Raw genomic sequence first — 20271 nt, 5'->3', positions numbered from 1 at the left:
AGCAACTGTGAGACCACAAAGGGGAAGAAAAAAAAAAAAAAAAAGCCATTCAACTGGATGGGAGAACTGAAAGTACTTTTATTAAGTACAATCTGTATGTTACAGACTTGTGTGGTTCTGCTATGGTCTACCTTTGAAACCAGTATTTATGATCTCTATCATAAAGTACATTATCACACAAAGTACAAGGAATAGAAAAACACAATAGAGCTCTCTGACTTATCCAACAATTCAGGGTAAAATCAGGAGCAAAATTCCTATAGCCAAGCCCTGAGTTCTATTCACTACTCAGACTTCAATACTTGATCACATCCAATATTCCTTGCTTACTAGATCAGCAGCCACCAACACGTACCTCACACTGACAGAGAATAAAAATACCAAAGGAGAAAAGGCCCAGTCAACTAAACAGGAGCCTCAGTTACCTGAAATCTGAGCTTCTCGCTCAACACCTGATCCTTAAACAGTCCACACATAGTTGACCTTCGTTATGTGTGGATTCCAAATTTGTGAATTCACCTACTTGCTAAAATTTGTTTGTAACCCCAAAATTCAATACTGAAGGCACCTCCAAGGTCATTCAGGGACAGGCACAGAGTGGTGAAAAGTGTGAGTCATCCCACCCAGGGGGAGAGAGGACACTACTCTACCTTCTTGTTCCAGCTCTCCTACTGTAAAACCAGTCCTTTTTGAGGTGTACTTTGTATCACATTTTTCAAATTTTTATCCTTTCTATTGGTGACTTCACTGTTTATACAATGGCCCCCAAGCCTAACACTGATGTAAGTGCTGGCTAATGTTCCTGAACACAAGAAAGCTATGATGTGCCTCAGGGAGAAAATGCATGTTAGATAAGCTTCCTTCAGGTGTGGGTTATAGTGCTTCTGTCCATGAGTTCCAGGTTAATGAGGCCACAACATACAGGATGGGCAAAAGGAGGTTTACAGTTGTACAAATAAATAAGACAGTAGCAAATATAATACAGGAATAAACTGTGTGTGTCGTGCAGTCACCCCGGTACACTCCTTTAGCCCCACCCCTGTATATTAAGTAAGGTGTCTTTACACAGAAAACACGGTTATGTATTGATCAGTTGACAACATGGTTGTGAGCAGGAGCCTAACTTTGTACGTGTCCTAGGAGAAATGGTCACTGTTTGCTCATTCAGTGCTCTCGGTGACTTAATAAAATACGAATACCACAAGTAACAGCATAAATTAATATGACTAACAACAATAACAATTAATATCATTTGATGAACCTTCTACAATTTGCAAGTTCCATGGCCAAAAAACACCAAAATATTCTAAGTAAAAGAACTAAGATTACAGGGGCAATTCTCTAGATCCAACTTCTACCTGTACCCAACCATTTTTTTAGAATAGTGTTAATGCCACAGCATTATACTGTATAAAGTTTTAAAATTATATTCTCACATCTGTTTATGATCATCTGTTTCCTATAAACTTCAGATAATTATTATTATGTTATTATTATTATTTTAATCTTCACCCCAGGACATGCTTAGAGAGATAAAAACAGAGAAATCGATGTGAGAAACTTCAATTAGTCACCCCCCCATACATGCCCTGACCAGGAATTGAACCCAAAAACCAGGTAATGTGCCCTGACCTGGAATCGAACTGGCAGCTTTTCGGTGCACAGGACAACACTCAACCAACTGAGCCACTGGGAAAGAGTATCATTAATCTAAAACAAACAAGCGGCAAACCTACCCAATCCTAAACAATGTTATGAAGTGCTTATATAAAACTGAACAGGACAGGGCGGGGAGGGAGGGGGAGGGGGGAATCAGTGTGGGGGGGAAGGAGAAACATCTGTAACAAAAATTAATTAATAAAAGAGAAAAAAAAACTGAACAGTCTAACACTGAACACTTAAAGCAATTTTTGAGTGCTCATATTACTAATACACATAGAAATTATCTATTTAGAAAAATAAACACTCAGGACAAGTCTCTAGTTTTATGTTTCAATCATTTACATAAAATAGTCTTTTTAAAAAAAAGAAGGAGGTATGAATGGGGAACAGGAGGACAAAGCAGAAAACTAAAACCAAAATTTTAACTAAATTTGCTATTTTTAAAGTGTCCACAATACAGTTTAAGAGCCAATTTTACCTCTTATTCAGTGGGCAGATATTTCAGGCATGATATAGATTTGAAAATCAAGGTCTCCAAAAATGCTGTAGTAAATAAATTTGTTTAATCCAAGTTTAATTTGGATGCAAAAAAATAATTTCACCACAACACCATCTTTTAAATAAACAAAGTAATGAATATTTTATAAAATGTCAACATTTCACAAAATAGACTATAGAGAAAATTTGCATAAAATAAAACAATCTGTTCTTGAGAATTAGGTTTACATGTGTTTCTTTTGGACCTGTTCTTCAAAGTCCCACTGGAATGCAACCAATACACAAGAAGATGTACATTCTACTACTGAGAAAATGTAATATGAAATTCAGATCCCCTCCTGTACCCAACACCTAGGTACAGTCAAACCTAAGAATAGTTTATAAGAAAACCATAAAAAAATCACAGTGAAGTTTTATTTTCAATGAAAAGAGCAGGCATGGAATAGGTAGTTAGTAAATGTGTTATAGACACTTCAGAGTACTTAGAATCAAAAGGGAAATAAACAGGAAAAATAATTGGAAACAACATTCTATGCACCCTCCAAAATTAGTACATCTTTATAAAGAGGTCACAATACTTCCTAATCCAAAATAAAAACTTTCCTGAAAATAAATATAAGAAACTAGTATTGACAATTTTCAACATCTATTCTTCTTTACTGAACCTCACCTAAAGACCTACCTTAAAAATAAAGAATAATCCTAGGATTCAATAAGACCTATCTTTGTAAATAATATGAAATGTAAATGCGATTGAAAGGCTGTTTTTCAACATCAAATAAGTGATTGCCTAAAGTTTCCAATTCTGTAAGCAATATAACAATTTCTGATATAAAACTTGCTGCACCTGTGTAATTTTACATTTTTTTCAACGTAGCTACTAGAAAATTTTAAATTACAAGTGTGGCTTGCATTATATTTCTATCAGCACTGATGCTATATTTTGACAATTGCAAACACTGGGAAAACACTGAATTCTCAGCAGTACTTTCTGAATAGTACTGTTATAATAAAAACTTTAAAAGAAAGTTGTTTAATAAGTAAAATCATCAGTGACACTTGATCAAAAGTATTTGAGAGGTTATAGCTTTGCTTTCTCTATAAATTCCAGACCTAAGATGTGATAAGCAGTTTCTTGCAACAGCAATGTTACTTACAATCTTCTGAAAACTGTATACCTGCAACTTGAAAAGACAATCAAGACATCCTGGAACCTGGCCAGGCTACAAGTACCTGGGTAATATCTATCACAGTTTAATTTCACTAGGTTGAATATTTGGAGAGAGGAATGACTAAAGGATACCTAAAATACATTTTTAATAATAAAATGAACAGAGACAATTGGAAAGAATAGGAGAACAAAGTAAAGATAGCTTATGGCTGTGCTTTAGCCAAATCGAAATTAAATCAAGCAAGTATTTGAGTTCCTATACTCAACAACATGGAAAGGAGAGGAAAAAATGAAATTGAGGAGTTACACAGAAATACACTGGGAGAAGATTCTAAACTTCCATTACTAAGGGACTAGATCAACTGTGATACAATGGAATACTATAAACCAGCTGAAATAAACAAATCCAATACACATCAACATGCAAAGACTTCAAAAATATGGCTGAGAAAAAAGCAAGTGCAGAATGACATAAGAAACATTACAGGATTTAGATGAACTTTAAAAACACAAAACTATGGTTTATTAAGATATACGGAATCAAAGAATAAAAATAGACTGCAAGTAAGTCCACCAAATTCAAAGGGGTCTTTTTCTTTACTGATCCAATGTCAGGCACACACACACATGCACACACACACGCACACACACACACAGAGGAAAAAAGAATATGAAAAAAGGAGATTGCAAAAAAGACAAATGGGCTCTGACTACTATAAAAATAACTTCAGTTAACAAACTGACTACATACGTCTAGACTTCAGTATGCTCTCACAGCACAGCCACACACACACAGAACCCAATGCCATATTCTTGTCTGTTACTGGAGGCTACATTTATAGAACCTAAGGTCTCCATGGCAACAACATGGTCTGTCCAAAAGGGAGGCATTTGTTCAGAGTCGGAGAAAACACTTCCCCAGAAAGCATCCTGCCCATTTAAAGAAAAAATGAAGAGCTAGAAACACCTACTTCATATAACTCACTCCCCATCAAATATCAACTTCAAAGTAACCATGTGACATTTGATAAAAGCTCTTATCTACAGCATTATATGTATATCCCCGCGGGTATAAAAAATTTGTAAAATTTAATCCAAGTCCTCAGTCAAGATAAACTAGTGTATCATATGGCCTTCACAAATCCTCCTTTCATTAATCAATTAGTATGGGCCCTGCAGAATATTTTGTGCCAGTGAATATATTTTCTAAGAGTGTCATAAGCTGGAGAAAACAGACATCCAAACATATATTTTTATGTCTCTTACTTTTATGGGTTCCATCTACTGTGAGAGTTCTCACATAATCTTTGAGCCTCAAACAAGGGAACATTAAGATTTGAGTTGAGAGTAGTACAAATATATTTTTCATCAACAAAATTGAAAGAAATGGGTATTTATTGTAGAAAGAACAAATTTCTCCCTAGTCCTAGAAAAGTACTCAAGGAAGATTATTTTTAATGTTTTAAAATCAATAGGTACTTATTTTAATAATATAGACCCAACATACAATTTACATCCGATCCTCTTGATTACTTGGATAATCTAACACAGTGCCTAAGAGTACAAGTTCTAGCCCAGCTGGTGTGGCTCAGTGGTTGAGCGTTGACCCATGCACCAAGAGGTCGCCGGTTTGACCCCTAGTCAGGACACATGCCCAGGTTGTGGGCCAAATCCGCAGTTGGGGGCGTGCAGGAGGCAGCCAATCGATGTTCTCTCTCATCAATGTTTCTATCTCTCTCTCCCTCTCCCTTCCTCTATCTCAAAAAATCAATAAAGAAAAAAAAATTTTTTTTTAAGAAATGTTTGCTGGGGCTAAAGGAGAATGCCAATAATGCAACCAAAACAAAAATTACTTAAAAAAAAAGAAAAAAGAGTACAAGTTCTAGAACCGAAGTCCCTGAATTGCAACACCAGCTCTTCCACTCACCATCTGCATCAGCCCTGACAAGTCACTGCACTTACAAAGCCTCTTATGAAAAACGGGATAATATGTTCTTTACATAATGTAGGTGAAATGTTTTTACACAGAGAGTATTCAATAAATATTTGATATTAGTTGTTAGTACTTACAAGCTAGAAGACTTTTTAAAAATTAACCACTGCTTTCTATAATTTAAAACACTGACACAGGAAAAAGGGGATCTTTTTATAACTATATGCTTTAAGTGATCTTTTTTACTTAGTAGCAAAACACTTGCTTGGTTTACCCTTTTGTGCCTAAATGCATTTCATATTATTTTGTTTGTTTGTTTTTTAAGTAAATAAAATCAAATAAATTATGAAGTATTCTGGCAAATCCACCCTGCCTCCACAGCAGCTGTTGTGTGAAACTGACTTATGAAATGTAGACACAGAAATGAAATGTTTGATCATCTGGTCCCATCCACTTGCCAATGTACCAGTAAAATTTTTCATCCTATAATTTATTTTCAAATACTGCAAATAAATGGCTTATTGGTTTTGTCAGATATCAATCTGGGTTTATCATATATGAGGAAAATGTTCCTCATTTTGTCAAAGCTATAAATCCACTAACTTCTGATGACAACAAGAAGGAAACAATAAATAATACCATGATTTTAATAGAATTAAGATACCTCCTTTTTACCTCCAAAGTCAAAAAAGAAAAATAAACATTCAAACTAAGCCTTTTTTCCAATTGTTCTGGATAACATTCTTTGCTATAAAGTAAGGATAAAGTTGCCATTCCTATAATCTAATTAGATGTGCATAGCATGGAAAGACATTTGGTCACACATACTGGCGAAGGTACCGGGAATTCTTTGTCTTCCACTCTCTACACATGCCCCAGACAACACTGGGACGCTGAGGTGAGCGCCTACATTACAGAGGTGCTGGGCTTTCCGGATCCCATTTGTTGAGTCTGTGCCACTTAATATTAAGCATTTCTTATTGCTACATAGGTAAACTTAGTTAAAATTGCCTTCAATACCAGCCAGTAAGCATATGAAAATATGTTCAACCTCACTCAGGATCAAAGAAATGTTATCTAAACACAATTTTTCACTTTGCAGATTGGCAAAATTGTAAAAGTTTAATGAAAAGCTATCACTGGCATGGATTTTTATATACTGGTAGTGCAAATATAAATTGGCACAGCTTTTTCAATGAGCCATTTGGCAATATCTGTCAAAATGTTATATATATAATATATACTTAGACTTGGTAATTCCACTACCAGTAATGTAATCTATGCATATATTCATAAAAAGCATCCAAAAACACATATTTAATGACATTCACCATGGCACTATTTGTAAGGGGACAAGTAAGATAAATGACGATGCATCCAGGGGAACACTGTGCACCCTGAACAGGAGGCTGACCTCTGCATCATCGCAGAAATTTAAAAGGCAAGAACTAAATGTGTAAAGTGACTCCACATGCTTAATTTTTTTTAAAAATCTAAATATACTGGCAGGATAAAACGTTTTTCCAACTATACAAAATCTTATTAGGGACAGGAGGGAGACTGATTTGGTTGTAGGGTGTTTGTATATTTTTAATAAAAAAAATGTATAGCTAGGGGAAAAAAATAAGGCACAAAAGAGATTCAATATCATTGCTTGTAAGATCTTCCATCAAACATTAAATTGGCATTATCGGTGTTAAATTCTCTCCCCTTAGCACCCATCTGGTACATAACATGCTAGTCTTCTTGATTTCATGTTCTACTCCTTTGTGTACTAGAGAACTATCACCGAAACTCCTCACATGGATCCGCACCCACCCCCATAATTAGAAGTCTTCTGTAACACTGCCTTGGTTTTTCCATTCTCCATTTTCTCAGCCCATGGAAAAGCCTGAATTCTCTGATATTTATAACACTAAAGCTGTCACTGCACAACTGAACATTTGGCATCACAAAAGAAACATCCCAAAAAACATTTTAAAAATAGTAATATTAATGGAATTAATATATAGCTTCGAAAAACAACTGCTTGAAAAGAGAAAGGTGCGTTGAGGTTTATTTGCTATTTACCTGCTGGATTTCCAGGAAGGGGTCATGCTTTTTAAATATAATACCTGGAGAAATAGCTCATCAGTATCTGTACACCTAAAACTAACTTAACATTAAATGTCAATGGTAACTGAAAAACAATTGTTTTAAATTTTAAACAAATACCTGGCATTTTCCCGATTTCTTGAATATATATGTAAATGTAAAAACATGTGGCTATACTAAGATAGCCTAAATTATACTAAAACTATCCCTACCTGACATAGATATATCTATATAGATATATAGATATATATACATATATATATGTATATATACATATATATATATATATAGAGAGAGAGAGAGAGAGAGAGGGAGAGAGAGAGAGAGATACTTAGAGTGTAAAGTATTTAAAACATTGAGGCTAACCACTACAATGGGTTAGTCTGTGAAAGTACAATTGAATTAACTTTCAAATCGTTAAGCACAACATACAGTCCTAGTAAAGGTCACTTATCATGCACAGTAGTGATGAAGGAAAAGACCCCTGGCACGCCACTAACGCCAACATTCTTTAGAAGGTAGTCATATGGTGAAACATGCCACTGACATTCTCAGAGCACGGGCCTCCGTTTCCCTTTCAAAAAATCTGTCTCTCAGCATGCAATTCCTGTTTACTGGATTTCATTCTTCCTGTTTAATAACCCCACCCCTGGTGTGACAAAAAATAAAAACCTGAAGGAATCTATTTTTAGCACAGACATTGACTTAGGTATTTTCTATTTAATCAACAGGATGCAAAGTTGTTTGTGCCTGACCAAAAAGGGAAAAAAAAACCTGCCTGCTTTGTCCACCTGCTAATATTGAACAAAGAAAAATCTCTGAACAAATCTTAGTTGACAAAAGATCACTTTAGAATAACTAATCTTAATATCCCTCCAACAACTGTATTTTGGGATTTAAAATGACCAAAATAGCCTTTAAGAGAAAGATGAAAAGTGTTCAGTATATTTGGGGCATATTACGACAGTACAGGAAACACAAGGCATCTTGAGCATTCTATGCTTTACACTGTGTAGGATGCTCTGCTCAAAGCCCAATTACAACATGAAATGAGATGGAAGAAAGTGCAGAGCAGAGGCTGCTGGGAACCAGCCATCCTTTCAATAGAAACAGCTATGGAGTCTATCACCTGACCCCTGCACATTCAAGTTCCTTCGTTCTTTTCCACACCACCTCATCACTGCACTTCCACACCGTGTGAATTCTTCTCAGATGAGTGTTGCCCTCACTGGACTGTGGATTTCTACACTGTGTCTTACTCGCCCGAGTATCCCAGTGCACCAAGCAGCACAGTGCCACACACTGTGGGTGTGTTCAAAAATATCTGTCATGTGACAGGGCCCCAGTGTGCAGGAATGTTTCTCCTAGAACTTCACACTGTTAGGATGTACACTCCGTTCCCCTTTCACTCAAAGTGTTCCTTAGCCAGATACACCAAATCGCTTGAGACTGTTTTATGGAAAATTGATGTCTGCTCTGTTTCAATTCATCACTGTCTGGAAATCCCCTTCAGGTGGCAGTTATATTGAGTGTCCTCTCCGTGGGTATGGACTAATTCTAATCTAGGACTACATGACTGAAACTCTAGTCCTGTTATTTCTGGTTCCAAGGGTCTGGGAGATCAGTTTTATGCTCCAAACAGTGAAACAGTATATAGACAAATATATGATATAAAATTATTACACTGCATTTTCTGATCCTTTCAATCAACCAAACTCAAAATATAAATTTAAATTCTCTTTTCATTGTTTAAAGTAAAAACTAAAACAATAAAGCTGGGGAGGCGGAGAATTCCCTCAATACTATTCCTTCATATAACTCTTTCTACTTCCCAAATATTAAGTTAACTAACTCACCACAGGAAGGGTCACTTTCGTGGTGTTCTAAAGTCTATTTATTTGAATAAAATAAAGATTTGACAAGGTTTGCCCTACAGCCTAAAGTTTGAACTTACTCATACTTGTACCCATACTTGCCAAAATTCTGAAAGTTGAAAGGAGATAAAATCTCATTCATTGTGGCAGTGAAAACTATAACCAAACTATTGTATCATGGTCATTGTTACATGGAGATACAAAAATAAGAATGCTATTTTCTACTTTCATCAAAAAAAAGAAATACTCCATATCAATGCTTTTAGATGTTTTGTGTATATAGACCCATTTTGCATACGTGTGTATATCTCCTTCTATCCCTGATCAGGACACCAATGTAATATCTCTATGGAGATCACTTTTAGTCCAATACCTCCCTAGGGAAAGCTCATGGATGACATCTCAAGCCACAATATGTAGTAAAATTAAACCATATTCATTAAGGTTCCACTAATTTGTAATTTAGTCTGTCTGTGCAAAAGTCAATTACACCATGAAAATGTTAAGCAAATTAATAATGCGATTAAATCTGTATGTGGGCACAATGACCCTACTTAAGAAAATAAATTTAAGAACCCCAGCACATTATTTGAATGCTAATTACAAATGAATGATTTGTTAATTCACTAAATCAATTCCATCAGGACGAAGGAACATTTTTTTAGGTATTATTTTTATTCTTTGTGCTTGCAGGTACTAAGTTACATGTATTTAAATATTCTACAAAGTAGGCATTTCAGAAATGTAAACTACCTTTCTCAGTAAATTTAAATCTTTGTATTATTTTTCCATTTATTTCTCGTGAACTCACTCTTTTCCTAGAATGATTCCTCAGGTATAAATACCTAGAGGTGTGTTCTTTCTTATATTCACACTCAGTGGAAATGTAAAATAATCCCAGTATTTAAAGATACTACCATGGTTACATGGTAGTTTGTTTTGTGTTACAAACAAAACTATTCATATGGTGAAGCCCTAACCACCACTGTGATATATGAAGATGGAACCATTAGGTGGTGATCAGGGTTAGATGAGGTCATGAGGGTAAGGCTTTGGTCCAATAGAATAGGTGTCCTTATAAAAGAGGGAGTGATACCAGAGCTATACACACACACACACACACAGCCTTTGTGTAGAGAAAAGTCCATGTAAGAACAGAGCGGGAAGGTGGCCAGCCTGCAGCGAGCCAGAAGAGAGCCCTCGCCAGAAACTGAATCAGTCAGAACCTTGATCTTAAACATCTAGCCTCCAGAACTGTGAGAAAATAAATCCCTATTGTTTAAGCCGTTCAGTCTACATTACTTTATTATGGCAGCCTGAGCAGACAAATACAGTAAGTTTCTTAAACCCAGTAAAGTTAAGCCAAAGTAAGTTTCAAAAGCATGTGAAATAATATACTCAAATGGAATTCTCAGCTCGCTGAACAGAGCCAAATCCAGTTACTACCAACACCCTTTTCCTGATTAAAAATAACCGACGATGCACATAATCTTAACTTCTTATACAGTCTAAACATTAGAAAGCAATGGCCACTAAGGACAAGAAACCTGGGATCAAGTACAGCAGTTCTGATGACGGTCAGAAACAGAGGCAAAGGGCAGTATCCATAGCTCCAGCTCAGGAGCATGCTCTACTTTCTAATGTCTACATATTTCCTGAAATCGCTGCTTTAAAAAGGTGATCAAACCTTCTGATTACTATTCATGAAGTAACATTTTCTTAAAGTGTATTTGAAAGAAAATAATACACATACCAAATACCAGAAACTATTAGAGTAAAATATGTCATTACAGAAAATATTGAGATTTCCACTTCAAGTTTATTCGGCAAATATTTATTAAACATCTCCTGCATGTCAAGCATTATACTAGGCACTCATTTATCTAAGAAAAGAAATATTTCTAATGACAGAGATGTCAGGCATTAATTTGAAAGTATCATAGCCCTAAATCTCTGGTCCCAAGAACTCCAAACTACTTATTTGACGCCAACCCTTTGGGTGACAAACAGGCACCCCAAACTTTCCTTGTTCTGAAACTGAACTTCCGAACACTCTCCCCACCAGCACCACCCCCTTTAATGGAACCTGGTCTTCCTTAAGTCCTCTCCAAAAAATACCATCCTCATCCTTGAGGCCATCCTGAGTCCTCTTTCTTTCATACCCTAATGTAATATCTCTTGTCTGCCCTCCTTTTATTTTTTTTTGTTTGTTTGTTTTTTGTTTTTTGGGTTTTTTTTGTTTGTTTTTTTATCCTCACCGGAGGACATTTTTCCATTTTTTGTTCAGGTAGAGTGGGAGGGAGAGAGAGGAACAGAGAGAGAGAGAGAGAAACATCGATGCGAAAGGAACACATCGAGTGGCTGCCACCCGCACAACCGACCAGGGCCGGGGACAAACTGCAACCGAGGTACATGCCCTTAGCGGGAACCGAACCCGGGTCTCTCAGGACCGCAGGCCGATGAGCCAAACCGGCCAGGGCTGCCCTCCTTTTATCAAATATCCAACATGTGGCCCTTTTCCCCTTCCACCACCTGCTATAAGTAAGCTGATGGTATAAGCCCCCCAACTGGTTTCCCCGTTTCTAGCCTCTACTGACTGTTCTCATCCAGCATTCAGTCATCTTACCACACCTCTACTCAAATCCCTCCATTGGTTCCCCAACACACTTGGGAGAAATGCCAAAGTCCCTACTTAATCAGGTCTCTCCTGCTAACCCTCTGGTATCAACATCTTCCATCTGCCACTATCTAACTGCTCCAGGAAGGACAAGGCAAGATCCACCTAGAAAGTCTGTGATGTTTTCTCCTCTATTCACCACCAAGCTGGCTCCATTGCTTCATTCAGTCCTTATAATAACACTTCCAAATGTGGCCTTACTCAAATTAATATTTTTCTATAATGTTTATCAACATTCAACATGCTATTTTATTTGTGTGCCTCCCCTCTCTGGAATGCAAGCTCCATATACTAAGCAAGGACTTTGTTGTTCATGGCTGTAACCTCAATGCCTAAAATAGTGAGTGATACCTAGTAGAGCCTTGTAAACATTTTTTGAATTAATTTCCATTACAAGGACTCACAGAAGTAGTAAATGTTTACTGATATCTGCTAAAATACAAAAATTTCTGCAGTGATGTTCACTGTAAAATAAAAAAAATAATAAAACTTAAAAACTATCTGCTTCAATGCAAAAGGTCCCTAGGCCAGCCCCCTTGACCCTTAAAGGCTTTCTATGTAGCTACAACCAATGGGTCCTTCCCTAGGTTTGTCCAAAAAAATTATTCACATCACATAGGGACTATTTCAGTGAAAAGAAAATATTTTCCTGCCCTGGCTGGTGTGGCTTAGTTGTTTGGAGCATCTTTCTGTGCACCAAAAGGTTGTAGGTTCAATCCCCAGTTGGGGCACATACAGGAGGCAACTGATGGATGTTTCTCCTTCTCTCTCTCTCTCTCTCTCTCTCTCTCTCTCTCTCTCTCTCTCTCCCTCCCTCCCTCCCTCCCTCCCTCCCTCCCTCCCTCCTTCCCTTCCTCTGGGTTTTGAGCTTGATCCCCAGTTGGGGGTGTGCAGGAGGCAGCCCAAAATAAATATATGAATAGATAGATGATAGATAGATATAGATTTTTTTTTTTTTTTTTAAGGAAGCTAAGACATCCTCATAGCCACAGTTCCAAAAGTAGAAGTGCCAGGAATGTTTTACCTTCCAACCTGCTGGCTTCAAAGATTATATAATCCATTCAAATCTGGCCCCTGGTAGCAAGCTCCCAAACCTTTCTCCTGGCTTTTTCAGTCACTACTGAAAACCAAGGTTCCCAGTGATGTTCCTATACAGAAAGGTTAAGTACTGAAGTAACTCCATATTGAAACTTCGTAAGCAATGGAAATAAGAGGTATGAAAATTCTGTGTTTCCGACAAACCAGCAGACACCTGGTTGTGCTACTACTAAGAAAAAACGGGTTACTTTCCCAAATATAGAACAATCTGAAAGGTGTCAAGTTAGTCCATTCCAAAAACCAAAGTATTCTAACTGAATTCCTCTTCAACTGGCAAAAATCTCTAATACTGTAGTTGATTAAAACACACACACACAAAACAAAAACAAAAAAACCCAGAGACAACATTTTTAAAAACATACAAAATATATACAACCTACAAACCAAAAACCAATAATGATAAGAAGATACCAAGATAATATATTTACATCCTTAACACAGGGTCTAGTGACAAAATTAACAATCGATAAATATTAGATGTTATTAAAACCATCATGTGAAATTATTTTCAGATAAACCTGGAGATTAAGATAGGCTACTGAAAGGTGTAGTTAAAATAACAACAGCTAACATTTATTGAAAGTCATCTATTTGCTAAGCACCTGGACCTGATTTAAACACAGACGCTCTAGCCCCACTCTGCTAACTCCAGTTGTTTCAAGAATTAAATTTTAATAAAATTAGACTTTAGACCTGAAGCTCATCTCTCAAGTGCAAGTAACCCAGTGAGATACTTTGAATAAAGAAAAACATCCAAAGCAAGTCAGAACTTCATTTTGTAAAACTCCTTATTAACAACAATACAGGTATTTATACCAATCTTACTGCATAGGGAATACAGTATAGTGGAAAAAATATAGGCTCTAAATCAGAGTTACGTGTCCTTAAGCATATTATTTAACCTCCCTGTATCTCCGTTTCTTCACAGGTAAATTAAATCAGGTCCAGGTGCTTAGCAAATAGATGACCTCTTGCTTAATTGGGTTGATAGGAAAAAATATGAGAAAACACCTAGTTGACTTTCTGGCACATTATATAATAGATACAAGAAATGTCCATTGCTTTTCCATTTCTTCCCTCAACTGTTCCTTCTGCTGGTAAGTTCTCCCTAAATATAAAACAAGCCACAGACACCACAAAGTGTTACATATTATTACACTGGCAAGCAACCTAAAACAGCAAATGTGGCACTTTCAAAAGGGCTGCATTATAAATGTAACTCTTATTAAGAATGATTAGAGGCATAATAAAAAGATTCATTTAATGTTGCACCTTTCAATGTAGAACATTTATTATGAAATCCTTCAAAAAAACATCATGATGTTTCTATTTCACATTCTTATTCCTATTAACACTCATATACAAGTTTCTGGCTATATATCTGAGTTTGTATAGCATCCGAATTTAAATACAAAATAATGACAAATTTCAATAATCAAAGAAGAAAAGAAAATTGCATCCATTCATAGTATATGATTACAGAGCTTTTATTCTAAAAACACGGATTCTGATAAACACACTTAAGTAGAACATGTATATGTGTGATGCATATGGAAAGACTCTGCCACTTTTGAGCACGTTTAAATGTGAGGAATTTGGGGTTCAGCTTCTTAAACTTAAACTGATGGTTCTTTGAAGTCTAAAAAAGCTTTAGCAAAGAAAAGCTCTTGACAAAACTCAACGTGAAGCCTCTGCTTCTCAAAAGATCCAGATAAGTATGAACCTGAACAACCAAATAAAGAAATAATTTGAAAACATGGTTTTACTGCCTCACACATACCCAAAAGAGACATATTTCTATAAATGCAGCCAGCCAAATAGTAAAAGTATCTTAGTCTATTATCTTTATAAATGACTCACAATTTCCCCTGGCAATAATATTTAAATGTGTCAATGATAGTAAAACCTTACACTAGAGTAGTGTTTTCCATTTGCAATATACTTTCTCATATATTGTGCCCATTTGAGCCTTAAAACCACCCTGAAAAACAGGTAAAGCAGACAGTGTGCCCTATTTCACAGACCAGAAAAATAAGACCCAGTGAAAGCTGTCGAGGTCACACACAGAGAGAATAAGGGGTATTACACCAGTTCCTCCCCTCCAGCTCCTCTTCCTCATTAGAATCCCAGACCCCAAAATAAATGACACCATTAGAGTGACACTGATGCAGAAGAAGTTAAGGCATTGCCAGTCTCCATTTCCTTCTTCTTGGATCTTACAAGAGATTGAATGTCCAATTTAAAATATTGCCGATCTAACGTTAAAAAGGTTACAAAGTAGATGTATAAAACAAAAAGTTCAGAATCCAGGGAGAACAAATGTAGACATACCCAAATATAATCCAAGGCAACACACTGACGTCCAGAGCTTAGGAAGATATAATGCTTTGCCCAGAATTCAGGTCTTTACTTTTAACTTGCTTCTGTGACTGACTCAAGTCATGGTGACTAAGTAAAATTTGAATCACTATCACCTAACTAGGCAATTCTAAGAATCAATTTTGACTCAGTCTTCAGATAAGCACAAGCCTACATTATGTTACAATCAAATAATTTAAAATTTTTTCCTAAGAATTACATTTTAAAATTGAACCAAATTGGGTTGTATCCCATCAGTATTGCTTACTGAATTACTAGTAGCATGTCTGATACACAGACATTGTACACTAAAACATCTACAGAATGCTGAGATATTATACAATATGGAAACACAAATGTTAATAAGACAGTTTCACCTTCAAGAACTTTTGCAGTTTAAAATAGGAGATAAGCTATGCATACCTAATAATTATGAAATAATTACCAGAGGGGAAATGCCTTCAAGAGATGTCCCAAACTAAAAAGAGTAAAAATCCCATAAAGAAAAATTCAACCTCTAGCCCAACTGACCAGGAAAAGCTACAAGAACATGTAAACTAGTCTTTAAAAATGACCAGGACAATTTTCTGCCTCCATTTCTCCATGAGGGGGGTTAAAGGCCCCCTAAATATGCATATATGAAAAGGGCACAAAGTAACCATCACTGACAGGGAGTCTAAACTAGAGAAGAAAACGGCACCAAACTGGCAGGTTCGGGGAAAGCGCAGCCATCACTGTCCAGGCAAGGAGCTTCCCGGAAACTTTTGTTCCTATGCATAAAGATGTTTTTGGTGGACTTGGGGAAGAGGTTGCTAGAAGCAGCAAGAAAAGGCCAAGATGAAGAAGTGAGAGCATGATGGCAAATGGTGCCCCATTCACCACAGACTGGAGAGAGAAGAAGTGAGAGAGAGAGAGAGATAGGAACATCCATGAGCGAGAACATGGATTGGCCACCTCCTACATGCCTCCCACCGGGGATCAGGTCCACAACCTGGGCATGTGCCCTGACCAGGAATCGAACTGGTGACCTCCTGGTGCCTGGGTCAATGCTCAACCACTGAGCCACACCAGCCAGATTAAATATATGATTTTCTTTTTCTTTCAGTTTTCTAAGTTGAAGGTGTCTCCTGTGGAAATGCAGGTGGTAATTGTAAAGGTTATTATATACTTGTAATTTTCTATAATGCTTTTCAGGGTATTTTCTAAAAATTTAATTCCCCCTGGAGTATAATTAGTGAGAAATTAAACAAAATCAGTGTAATAAGAGTACATTTCTAAACTAAAAAAAATGACCAGGAAAGTTTTGAGAGAGAAAGATCAGCTTTAAAAGAGCTACCAGCAAGGGTAAAAAGGGAGCAAATGAAAAGCTTCGCTTATGGGACACTGATAAAGGCCCAAGAATGATGTCAGTTGGAATAGAAAGAACAACGACAAAGAAAAATGAACTATTTTCTTTCCCAAATTCCAAGGTTAGCTTTTTATATAATCAGTTCAAACACAGGAACAGTTTACCAGAAAGATAATGCAAGACTATATTGTTCTTTGCGGTTACAAAGTATCATTCTTGACAATGACCATCCACATCAATGGGTTCTACGTGACAATAAGAAATGAAGCCTTAGGTATTTTCCTCTAAAATACCATCCTAAATACATAGGTCCACAACTTTCTCTTCTTGTAACTTGGATCTCATAATCAACTGGGAAAAGTAAAAAGAAAAGAAAAGGGAGGTTGGGACCTCCCCTAACAGCAGAGGAGAAGGATATGCACGGGTGCCTACAAATAGGTTTAATGCAGTCATTTTCACATCAGCAGAGGAGTTATCCAATATGTTAAAAGAAAATTCTGAGAAAGTCTTATAATCTTCTCAAAGCTATGATAAGGAGAAATTCAGCCTTTTTTTTTTTTTAGCCTTGGACAAGAGACTGAGTCAATAACACTTTACAATAAAGGTCATTTAACCTATTTCATATATAAAGAATACTATAAAATACAAAAGGCCAGGTTTTAAGTTATAAGTGAGACCTTTCTTACTTTTTCTAAAATCTTTGACCCAGTTTAATGAAAATTGTGGATTATACTCCACCACTTTCAAAGATTTATAGGAGATACAGTTTTTTCTCTTTCCTCCATGCTATTTTGTATTTTGTTTCAACCAATTTGAAGGTAAACGCTGCATTCTTGAAAATTGATGAAATATGCTTAACATCTACTCCCTTCCTTTAAAACAAAGCAAAACAAAAACACAAAGTAGAAATGCACAAAATACATGCGTAAGCTTTAAATTAGTTTTTTGTCATTTCCAGGAGCATACATTAATTAATTGTTTTCATAAATAACTGAGGTGACATCTGAAAATATAAAAGCTGATTATCCTCTAAGGATAAGTAGCTGAAGGAAGTCAACACTAGGACAATTTCTATTTGGGAGTAAGGAGTTCTGATACTATATACATTGTAATAAGGTTTTCATTAGCATTTTCTACAATGTTTCACTTAGCACTGGCAAGACACTGTTGCAAATTTGGAGTGTGGCTCCTGTCTCTCTCCTAAACCATGATGAGGGCAAATAATACTCTCATTTAAGTTATTTCACTTCTAACCAAAATATCCCATTGGAATAGTCTCTTTTCTTTATATACACTGATATAGTTATTCACCATAGATGTACAAGTTCTACTATGTTAAGTAATTATTTAAAAGTTATCTTTGTGGTTGCCAAGAAGTAACAGCTACTGAAGACAACTCCACAGCACACTAAAAAGGGGAAAAGATAAACTCATACAAGTTTCTGTTTGAATGTAAGATAAACAACCTAATAAAAAGTAAACAGTTTTATCTCTGAATCCAATTCCATGGTTTAGATAATACGCCTACAACCATTTTAAATAAGATAAAGTAGCAGTAAAATAATTCTCAATTGCAAACTAAATGGAAATTTGGGTATTTTTTAGTACAATACAAGGTTGATTAATTGGGCAGAGCAACCAGCAATGCACCAGGTACTAGTATGGCTGATGGGTTTAAAGACTCGTAGTTTGCTTGTTTTTTAATAATGAAAGTCTAATTCAGGAAGAAGTTGTTATTAAAACTTCTCATCTAACTCCAGATTTCTTGAACACACCCCACACACACACACCCTGAAGAATAAGCCTACAGACACCATTTCAAGAATGTCAGACTGGAAAACTGAAGACAACAACCTGGACAAAAATATATCCTTCCTGGGAGCACAAGTATATGACACAGAAAAACCATACTGGATGAACATTAACAGGTCATCAGTAACAAATAGTACACATTATGCCAAGTGTCTTTAAGAAGTTTTATAAACAGTTACATTGATAATGCTATTGTGAAATAAAATTTCTCCTTTCAGAGTGAATTTTCACCAAAAGATATTTTATTAGAATGACTAAAAGTCCCAGTCCTTACTTGACTATACCTAGGAAGAAAAAATAATAATTAAAGTTGACAAAAGAGCTTTGGTTTTGCTCTCTTTAACTAAGGGAAACTAGATGGGGTGAGTCCCCTCCTCTTCATTCCTCTTTGCCTAAAGATACTTCTTCAGCAAAAACATTACAGGCTTGCAGTTATTTCTTTGAGCCCTAAAATCAGTTGGAAGTTCTCGCTGAGAGCCCAAGAGATAACCCAGAAAAAGAAAGAAAGAAAAAAAAGTCATGTGTTTAATGTATCCTGCTCTCACACAGTAACTGGTTATCCAGAATAGTCACAATAAAGAAAATAACACAAAGTCATTCATTTTAGGGACAGTCCTGAGCCATTACTGGTTTCATCCCAAGTTTGTCAGTTTCCATTCAAACTGATGCAGACCTATTACTTACCCATCTGCTAGTCCAGTGTACCCAGATAAGTTGAAGGGTATGACTCAAGCATTCCATAAGCCTCCAGGACTTTCCTGTTCATCCTATGGCTACTCAGTTATCTGTCCTCAAGCACTGTGCTTTCAATGCCTGAATTAAAAAGCCCCCACGGAACATCATGAAATAAACTAGATATTCTTAACCTGGCATCAGTAAGCTTTTCAAGCCTGTAAGCCCACCAGAAGACAGTGAAACACCCATTTTTGTAACCATGGGGCAGACAACAATATCCTTCTTATAGAATACACGCAAATTATGAGGGAATTAACACTTTACGTGTAGCAAAAGAGAAATACCTAATTAAGCATTCCATCACAAAAGCAGAAGCTGTCTTGCTAAGATCAGTGAGTAAACTTTCCCAACCATGTAACTTTCTAAATATTTACTTTAAATGTTACCTAAGTTTTTTATGTTATTGGCAAAGTAAAGGACTAAAATAATGTATTTCTTTACAAAGGTATTTAAGTAGAACACAAACTCACGGATAAACAGAATTGAAAATATTTTCATTTCCCTGAACACAACAACTTCATTCATGAATAGCACAGTCTTTATTTTTTTTCTTTCATGTTTTTTGTTTTATGCGGAGAGAGAGATAGAAACATCGATGTGAGAAACATTTATCGGTTGCCTCCTGCACATCCCCTACTGGGGAACAAGCCTGCACCCCAGACATGTGCCCTGACTGGGAATCGAACCAGGATCTCTCAGTCCATGGGATGATGCTCAATCCACTGAGTCATACTGGCCGGACCACAGTCTTTATTTCTAACGTAACAAATTTGTTTTCTGTGGAACCAAAAACCCAAACACACACAAATTTCAGCAAGTAACCTGGCCTTGAAATAAACAAGGATTACAAGCATGTGACATGTGCCAAAAAAATTAATTTACGATATGGGGGGTGGGGGAGCTTATACCTGAAAAAAATTCCTAAAGTTTTCATTTGTAAATTAGCTAGTAACAGCAACTGTCATATTCCTGTTTATAACCACTCAAGAGTTTAAGCAACTAACTTCTGAC

General features: G+C 36.3%; 1 protein-coding gene across 15 annotated transcripts in view; it reads right to left on the bottom strand.

Moving 5' to 3' along the window:
• Positions 1-20271, bottom strand: part of RAPGEF2 (Rap guanine nucleotide exchange factor 2) — a 247229-nt gene that overhangs the window by 211569 nt on the left and 15389 nt on the right. The window contains exon 1 of one of the 15 annotated variants that reach the window (XM_036239942.1): positions 15339-15446. The exons of 13 other annotated variants lie outside the window; for them this stretch is intronic. The gene's annotated coding sequence lies outside the window, so the exon portion shown is untranslated. Of the gene's footprint in view, positions 1-2140; positions 2197-15338; positions 15447-20271 lie in introns of those variants that run through there. One more of the 15 variants, XM_036239945.1, reaches the window with a different exon arrangement.

This window comes from Molossus molossus, unplaced genomic scaffold (assembly GCF_014108415.1).
Source record: "Molossus molossus isolate mMolMol1 unplaced genomic scaffold, mMolMol1.p scaffold_m16_p_4, whole genome shotgun sequence".
Classification (NCBI taxonomy): domain Eukaryota; kingdom Metazoa; phylum Chordata; class Mammalia; order Chiroptera; family Molossidae; genus Molossus; species Molossus molossus.
This window is presented reverse-complemented; position numbering and strand designations above follow the sequence as displayed.